The sequence below is a fragment of the Nelumbo nucifera genome, chromosome 1 (genome assembly GCF_055504915.1).
Source record: "Nelumbo nucifera cultivar China Antique chromosome 1, China Antique-T2T, whole genome shotgun sequence".
NCBI classification, from domain to species: domain Eukaryota; kingdom Viridiplantae; phylum Streptophyta; class Magnoliopsida; order Proteales; family Nelumbonaceae; genus Nelumbo; species Nelumbo nucifera.
The window spans coordinates 145,590,289-145,599,417 of NC_142649.1; the positions used below are offsets into that span (position 1 = coordinate 145,590,289).

The 9,129-nt window shown below is 48.5% G+C and overlaps 1 pseudogene across 1 annotated transcript; it reads right to left on the bottom strand.

The window, feature by feature from the left end:
• Window positions 1–3,656: 3,656 nt before the first annotated feature.
• On the bottom strand, window positions 3,657–8,821 carry LOC148803953 (calmodulin-binding protein 25-like; annotated as a pseudogene). Its single transcript, XR_016080333.1, has 2 exons — window positions 4,457–8,821; window positions 3,657–4,384 (listed from the first exon to the last, which is right to left on the bottom strand). The product of XR_016080333.1 is annotated as a calmodulin-binding protein 25-like (transcript).
• Between the last annotated feature and the right edge of the window lie 308 nt (window positions 8,822–9,129).

Below are 9,129 nucleotides of genomic sequence, written 5' to 3' on the forward strand. Positions count from 1 at the left end.
CACAACTAGAGATCGAACTGGATGTCTGGCGGCTGCAGGAAGGAGGCGACAAGAAAGGTCTTTGCAGGGATTGCAGAAATCTTTCTTCTCTGATTTCAGCTCTGAAGAGGATCTGATTATGTCATTCTCCTAAAGGCTGCCGCCCCCTCCTTCTTTTGTAACCCTAAGAGATCAGCTCCTAATCCAATTAGGAGCTGCTGATCCAAATCATATTTGGATCAGACCTCTCTTTAGGTGATAAGGATAAACCTTATCTTATTTGCAGATTAGATCAGCTTTCTCCTAATCTCATTAGGAGGTTTCTAGATCTGAATCATATTTAGATCTGGACTCTTTGAGTGGATAGGGTTAAGACCCTATCCTATCTGTTGATCCATCTCAGAATTCGCCCATATTTAACTTATTAAATAAGTCTAGTTCAAGCCCATTAAGCTTATGTGCTCACTTAACCTTCCTAACTGCTGCCCAGTTGGGCTTCTTTGTATGGCGTGGGACCCAACCATTGATCTACACATCAGCCACATGGGTTCAGCCCAGTCTTTGTTACAAGGCCTGGCCGAATACACTGTTATGGACAGTGCACCCCCTGAAACCCATCAAATGGGCTCTATAGGCCAAACACTTACCCTAAGTGGTCCCTGGGCCAAACCACCTTATAACACCCAGGGACTGTGGGCAAATGCAAGATTAGCCCATCAGGTATTATCCTCAATGGTCTTACACTTAACCTCTCAACCCATAATGATCATACACTGCCCGACAAGAGAGGACCTCTCCCCCGGCTGCAAGGAACAGTGTTGCACTCTCTGCTTATATTATTAGAAACCATAATATATATACATTTATATCTCATATAAAATATACTTTGCAAAACAAATCTCAACGATTGAAATCGGCTGCCGGCAGTCTTGGTTTCCATCAGTGAGAGTGCATCCCCGATCATTACCTTTGTCCGACAAAGGGGCTGATCCTGTCACTATGATCACCCACTCAGGTGAATTCTCAGACTGTCTCAACATACCCAGGTTTTGACCCCCGCTAAGGATCTCACTGATTGGTATATCAAAGACAGCTCAATCCGACACCTAGTGCAGTATCATAATCGAGTCTAGGGGTCGGGTGTAACTTTCCAGTTTTGCCCATCAATCTCCAATGTCCAGGGCAATACTGGAAATCTAGTCCAGTTCAAAGATTCAATTAATCCTACACTGTATGTGCCTAGGGTCTCACCCTGGCAGCTGAGACATGCCACCCCAACCGACTTGGTGGCACAACATTGTCAGCCTTATCAGGATAGGTCTCCCAGACCGACCCCCTGTCTGTGAACATTTTAAACTAACACGAGTCTCATCAAGTGTCCAGTTTAAGGGTATTACACAGAAACATACCAAGGGAACATGAATCAAATATGCTCTTTTATTCATTTACAATAAACTCATAATGTACATCATTCTGATTGAAGCTAAGGGCATACAAAACTGTCTAACAATGCGGAGGAAGCTTCAACCAGTGCGGCACCAATCCTGGTCCGAGCAAGACCGACCTGGGACGAGGAGCCCTGGATCCTCCATGCCGATGGCTCGTCTAACCAACAAGGAAGTGGAGCGGGCATAATTCTGTATGGACCAAGCGGGGTGAAAGTGGAATACGCACTCTAGTTTGGATTTGCAGCGTGTAACAACGAAGCAAACTATGAGGCGTTGATAGCCGGGCTCACCTTAGCCAAAGAAGTAAAATCCAAACACCTCATCATCTACAGTGACTCCCAGCTCGTGGTCAACCAGATCAACGACGAGTATGAAGCTCGTGACCCCACCATGTCTTCTTATTTAGCCAAGGTTAGAGAAGTTCTGCACAACTTCTTGTCCTACTTCATCAGGCAGATCCCAAGGTTCGAGAACGTTGAGTCCGACACCCTATCCCAGTTAGCCAGCACAAGTAGTAACACAATGAGGACCGTGTACATAGAGGACCTACCTCGGCCTAGCATTCTCGAGGGGGCAGAAGAGGTCGCTCCTATAGTACATGCAGAGCCAAGTTGGATTGACCAACTCGTGAGCTATTTGCTTCACGGGACCCTTCCTGCAGATCGTAATGCGGCCCAAAGGGTAGAGTGCCAGTCAGCGAAGTACGTCATCATAGACGGACAGCTGTACCGAAGATCTTTCACGCTCCCCTACTTGCACTACTTGTGACCCTCAGAGGCCGAGCTCGTTTTTTGCAACACTCATGAAGACTTGTGTGGCGGTCACTTGGGGGGTAGAGATCTTGCCCAGAAAGCGCTGCGACAAGGGTACTATTGGCCCACGATGAAAGCAGACACACTCAAACTCGTTAAGAGGTGCGACAAGTGTCAAAGGCACACCAACATCCACCACCGATCTGCTGCCGTCCTCAAATATCTCACCAGCCCATGGCCCTTCGCGCAGTGGGGGATCGATATTCTTTGCCCATTCCCCCTAGTATGTCCTCAAAATTTCTTTTGGAAGAATATAGTATGTCGTTTCGGGCTACCTTGGGTACTTATCTCCGACAACGGAAAGCAGTTCAAGGACATCAAGTTCCAGAATTGGTGCGTCGAGATGGGGATACAACAGAACTTCACTTCGGTGGCACACCCTCAGGCAAACGAACAAGCAAAAGTCACGAACAAAGCCATACTCCGTGGACTGTGGGTAGAGGAGCTGCCCAGTGTATTATGGGCCTACCAAACTACTGTTAAGACCGCCACGGGTGAAATCCCCTTCAACCTCACCTATGGCACGGAAGCGGTGAGTCCAACCAAGATCGAGGTGCCTACACTACGCCTGGAGGCATACAACGAAGAAGCAAACAACGACAAGCTCTGTACCAACCTCGACCTGGTGGAAGAAGTACGGGACCATGCATACATTCAAACTGCAACCTACCAACAGAGAGTGGCTCGGTACTATAACGCCCGGGTCAAGAAACGACATTTCCGTGTCGGTGACCTGGTTCTTCAAAAAGTTATGGTACCTGAGCCCGGTGTCAGTAAGCTCGGACCGAACTGGGAAGGTCCGTACCGAGTAAGGCGGGTACTCGGGGAAGCTACGTACGAGCTCGAAACCCTAGAAGGAAAACATGTACCTCGAGCGTGGAACATCAGCAACTTAAGACGATACTACCTGTGATTGCCGAACTGGAGAGTGGACTACGAATCACTCCCAAAAGTCCAAGGACTAAAGCGCCGAGCTGATAAAAGACCTCGGCACCACATAAGTCCCAGTCGCCTCTTCGACATGGGCAAACAAGTCCCAGTCGCATCTTCGGCATGGGTGAACAACTCCCAGTCGCCTCCTCGGCATGGGCAGATAAATCCTAGTCGCCTCTTCGGCATAGGCAAAGTACCTCTAATGCTTAAGGCGTAGACAGCTCAGGTATATACCCTGCAATGTCGCTCACCTCGGCGTACATTACGTGAAGTTACCCCTACTAGTAGTCCGGGAAGACAGTTCGGGGTGACCTCTACTTAGAAAAATTTTATTTTTGGTTATCCTTACTTGTTGTCCAGCTCGGTAGCTCGACAATTTGGGGTAACCTTACTCCTACCTCTGTCTGGTTCAGTTCGCCAGATTGGGAGTCATTTACACTCAGAATATTTTTGCACAAGGATTAGTCAAAAAAGTTTGAATTTCATTGATGAAAAGATTTTAAGTACAAAGATCTCATTATAACCCGAGCTCGGTGGCCTCGAGGTGTACATCCAAACAGTAAAAAGAAGAAAAAGCAGGGATCATGCATGCGGACTGCCAAGCAGGTCGGTCTCCATATGCTCCTCCGCGTCCTCTTGACCCGATGGGCCCGCCTCTAGGACTTCGTCGTCACTTTGTTCTTCAAATGAGCTGGGCTCTCTGTTCGCCGCCTCCGCCACCTCGGGAGTAAGGTCAGACATAGAGACGACTCTGAGGTCAAGATCGGGGAATTTCTGCCGCATTAGATACTTGCACAGCTTGAAGCCGGAACAATAGGAGCTCGATCCATATTCGACCTGGAGATCGTGGAACTCCGAGGATTCCTTGAAACGGTCAATGGCGTGGCTTCTTTCTTCAGCTCGCGCCTCTTGGATGGCGGTCTTGAAGACCTCAGTTCGCTCTTGGATCATTGCTTCGAGATTCTCGATCTCTCGTTAAAGTTTCTTCTTCTCCTCGGTCATTGTTGAGATCAGCTCCTATTGCTTCGCCTTCTCCTCGGTCATGGCCAAGATCAGATCCTGTTGTCTCCGAGCTCCCTTCTTGGCCCGAAGAACCTCGCCCCGAGCTATGTCCAGCTCGCGATAAAGTTTCCGTGCCTTCTCCTCAGCTTCCTAAGCTTTCTTCAGGCGGATCTCGGACTGGTAGACCAATGAATGAATGGCAGAGTTCACCTAGTAAAGAAAATCGAGGTAAGTATGTTTGAAAAGTTGACAAGGAAATAAAATATAAAGTAAGATACTTACCACCATGCTGTAGCTGGCAGCCCTGCCTCCGAGCTGTCTTGTGGGCATGTCAGCCCATTCCACGACCTCGGCAGGAAAAACGACATCCTTGCTCTTGAGCAGTCCGAGCCGAGGGGTCATTATGCTTTCTTTAGGGAACTCGGGCTTGGGTGCGGAAGTGCTCTCCAGCTCATGAGGCTGAATGCCTTCCTCCTGGTCTTCGTCCAGGTCTACTATGTGGGGTTGAGGGTGGACCTCCTCCTCGGGGAGCTCGGCAGAGATCGGCTCCGGAGCAAGGACTTCGGATGGGGTGGGGGCAGAAGGATCGGCCTCCCGGCGAGACTTCTTCGAAGCCTTCCTCTTCTTCCCTCTCTGAAAGCTCTTGAGAAGGTCCTTAGCATCGACCTCTGGCATGGTAACTGCAAGAGTAAGATAAAAGGTTAGCCACGAACTAAAGAAAACCTTATAATAAAAACCGAGGTGGAGACCTACCAGGAGGGCTCAGTCCAGCTCACACAAGCTTTTTCTCGGCCAAGAAATCTTTCATCTCCAGGCCGAGGTCCCTCCAAGAGTTGATAATTGCCCTAGTCTCCGCATCTAAGCTCACCCCGGGATCCTTGATAGCCACCCTCCAGTGAGTTGGAAAAGACCCTCCCTCAGGATTTCAGACAATGAAGTACCTCCTCTTCTAGGTCGGAACCTTGTTCAGGCTACCGAACAAGATTTTAAACCCGGGCCGAGGAGAGATATAGTAACTTTGTCTGACGTCCCCGCACAGACAAGCAAAATTCCTTTTGATCGAATAGATCAAACTGAAGACGTCTAGGGACAGAGGTCGGTTGTACTCATGGAACAGGGAGATAGTACCTACTATGTTTCGGATAGAGTTTGGGTGTAGTTGGTCGATGGTGATGTTAAAAAAATTGACTATCTCTATAATGAAGGGGTGGAGCGGGAAGCGCAGCCCGGCAGCGAGCTGCTCCTCAAAAACCGCGAGCTCATAAGGATCGTGAGCCCAAGGATACTGACTTAGAGGAACACTAAAGACTAAGCTATCTAGAAGACAATAGCGAGCTACTAAATACATTAACCTGTTCGAGGTCAAGGTAGAAGGAACGAAGTTGTCCAGATCCCGACCCCAAGAGGAAGATGGGACCTCCGTTCTAGAGGTCGGTCCCTCCTCCCGAGCCTCGGGCTCCCCAGGCCGAGATGGCCCAACTTTAGGTATAGAAGTTTCCTCTAAAGACCGAAGAGGGGAGTTGCCTAGCGACGAGTTGACCTCCACAGCAGGAGCTGCGGATTGCACCTTGGCACCCTCGTCCTCACTAGAGTCACCTAAGAGCATATCTAGACTAGAGCTAGACATGATTAAAAAATAAAGGAGAACAAACTAAGGAAAACACGAACTCACCAAGAGATGGACGACCTCGGAATACAAAGAAGGAAGTAGCGAGCTGAAAGACTCCAACGCGACCTCAGGGAGAGCTCAATTACAACTTCTGGCGAGGAAGAAGGGCCCCTCGGCCCCCTATTTATAGCTCTCCATGAGGTGATCAACAGCTGGGACCTACTTGATCTAACGGTTCATGTGAAAACCGATCGCACGACGCCCGAGGATGAAATCGATTGAGCGTGTTTTTGACGTCCGTGGAGTCCATAAACAGCGTGACGTCCGCACGTACACCTGACGCGACCTGGGCTATTACTAGTTAAACCAGAAGTTCAAAGAAGTCCAACCGGTTGATTCACTCGACAGACCGCCTAGGCCTCGTGCCAAATCCACTTGGACCCATCGTGAACTCCCCTCACCGGGTCGGGACCCCCGACTCGAGGAGTGAGGGGCAATTGATGAAGGGTGATTTGGCCCGGCCTAGTAATAGGGGGACACGTGGACACAACCTAACTAGTAAGATGACGGCTCAACCCGACATGCCAAGTCTGCAACAGATCAAGTTCGGATAGCCAAACCACCTCGGGACGAGTTCACCTCGGTGTAAGTGGATGAGTCCACCTCGGTGTAAGTGGATGAGTTCACCTCGGTGTAAGGTCGCATCAGGACCACCTCGGTCCCAAGGCACTTCGACGTTCACCCCAGTTCAGATCTAAAGAGCATTAGCTCGGGTAATACTGATAGACCAATACATGGCAACCCCAAAGATCTCACCGTCAGATTCCGAGCCTCACGGGATCACGCCTCGTAATAGTAAGCCTTATCTCCACCCTGCCCGGTTCGGGCAGAATTGATAAGCCCTTTCAGTTATCCCCCATTAACGCGGAAACAGATCTCATCGTGACGAGAATCCCGTAACTGCTCCGCGAAACCCGCGAGGACTCCACTATTTAAAGGCTCTACCCCCGGAGGCCCACGGTACGCGTGATTTCTCTGCTCTCTATTTCGCAAAGGAGCGATCTCACCAGGCAAACAACCCTACGTTCTCTGATCTCACCTCCAGGGAGCAGTTAGATCGCGCAACATCACCATCATTCCTATCTTCGAGCTTTGTTTCAATTTATTTCTCACATAGAAAGTTTAGGTTTTTTGGTTATGCTATAATTTTTCTAGAGGTTCTGTTTTGAATTACACTGTATTTGAATCTCTAATTGATTTTGCCTTCGAGAATTGGTTCTTCGAGACAAAAAGCTCGCCTTGTCAAGACAAAGAAGTTCTCTTCAATTCGTCGCTGGTTTCATATTTCTCTTTCTGTGGTGTTATCTCTTGTTGGTACAGTCTTTGGGAACCGATCTGGTGTTGACGGAGAGGAATCTCTCTTTGTTAACTCGGGAGCTCAAAGGAGGGTCTCTTTCTGTCTCTTCTTCCTGGTTTCCGTCCTCTGTTTTTCTCGATCACCGCTGCAACTCTTAGCAGCGGCGATCTTTTCTCTATCTCCTCCAGCGACTTCACCTTCTTAACCTTCTTCTCCTCTCCTCCGATCGCTGGTTGTGCTACTGCCGGGCTTAGGGTGTCGTGATCTTGCAATGGGAGCTGCCACGCCAACACGAGTTTCAGCCGCACGAGTTATCGGGAAGCTCTGGAAGGCGTCGAAATCTAACCCGGTGCTACCGTTTGCCACCAGCGCAAACGAGACGTGGGCCTGGGGCATGGAGGTTGGACCCACCATCTGGTTCTACTGCTGGTAATGGTCTAGCAGGAACGCCGACATGTCGAGAGTCGGCAAGCAGCCCTGCAACTAGGTACCGGGACGTTGGGGTTCTGGTTTAAGGATGGGATCGGAGATGGGCGAGTTGCCGAACCGGACGCCAGTGACCTGTTGCACCATCTGGCGGAAGTTGGCGGGGTCGGCCGTGATGAAGGTGGTGGGAGACCGTTTCAATGCCTGGGACTTGCGCTTTGAGATCTTTCCGGTGGCGGTAGGGGCAGTGTATCAGTGCTTCGTGGCCATTTCGGGCTCTGATCCTGAGCCCGTTGGTGTTGGCACGGTTTCGGGCTTGATGAGATTGAAGATGGAAGCAGCCGAGTTGGTATCTGCTGGTACTTTTAGTGTGTCGGAGTCGTTGGAGAGAGACTTCTGCAGAGCCTTGATTAGAGTTTCGGTGTCATGGAGGAAAGCGTCGAAGACCCACGAGTCAGTGAAGGTCCGGAAAGTCCACAGCTTAAGTCTCGCCAAGTTATCAGGAGATGCCATCTTCTCGTACTCATTGCATAGTCCAGTTTTTTGGACGAAATTCACCAGAAAATTAACGAATTTGTTGATTATGGCGGGAAGCTAGTTGTACTCGAACTGGTTAGACACTTGGAACACATAGATCTAAAGGAGGGTATAAACTGGAAAGCCAAGGAAAGAAGGGATTCGACAAGCTATGAAGCGCTGAAAACAGAGAGAATAGTTGATAATTCGATGAATCTGAGATGAATTACAGAGCCTGAAAACAGTTATGAAACCAGTGTAAAACCCAGAAGAAATACCTCAAATTGAAGCGAATCTAAGGAGAATTTGCGTGAGAAAACTTTGGAACAAAGGTCAATGAATAACAAAAGAGTCAGAGGAAACCACTTCACTCTCTGAAGAGAACTAATCAGAAAAGATGAGAACCAGGGGAGTGTATGTGACAGTATATAAAGAGAGAGAGAAAGGGAAGGAATAAGCCAGAGAAGAAGCGCAGAAAGAGGAGAGAGAGAGAGGAGAAATGAGCGTTACAATGCACTTTTGTTTTTTTCAGACGCAATTTATTCCGTAGGACCAGATATTCATTTCCTACGTTAAATAAGTTTTAAGGGAAAAGGGCAAGAAAAAATAAAATAGAAAAAAATTAATGGGGTATTTTGGTAAATTTGACTTAACTGCCGAGAGGGATCTTTGTCTCACAATCATAAGACAAGAGGGTCTTTGTTGTAAAATAAAGTATAGGGGGACTTTATCACTGACCCCATAGTATAAGGGGGTCTTTGTAATTTACCCTTTTTTTTTCTTTTCCTTTTTTATTGTGTAAAATAAATGAAAGCTACTTTATTTCAGCTGGGTTTGATTCGTTATGAACCTTTTCAACCTTCAGTTTTGCTTATGGTGGCCTTGGCCCAGGCTTGGGCTTTCTTGGCCAACCTAAGACCCCTTTGGGAGGGCTGAGCTAAAGATTCAGTTGCTTTGAAGATCTTCTAATAAGCTATTCAAAGAGGCTGAAGCAAACAGTCCTTCAAATGACCAACTGACAGCTGATTCGGACTCTCCTGATCTTTC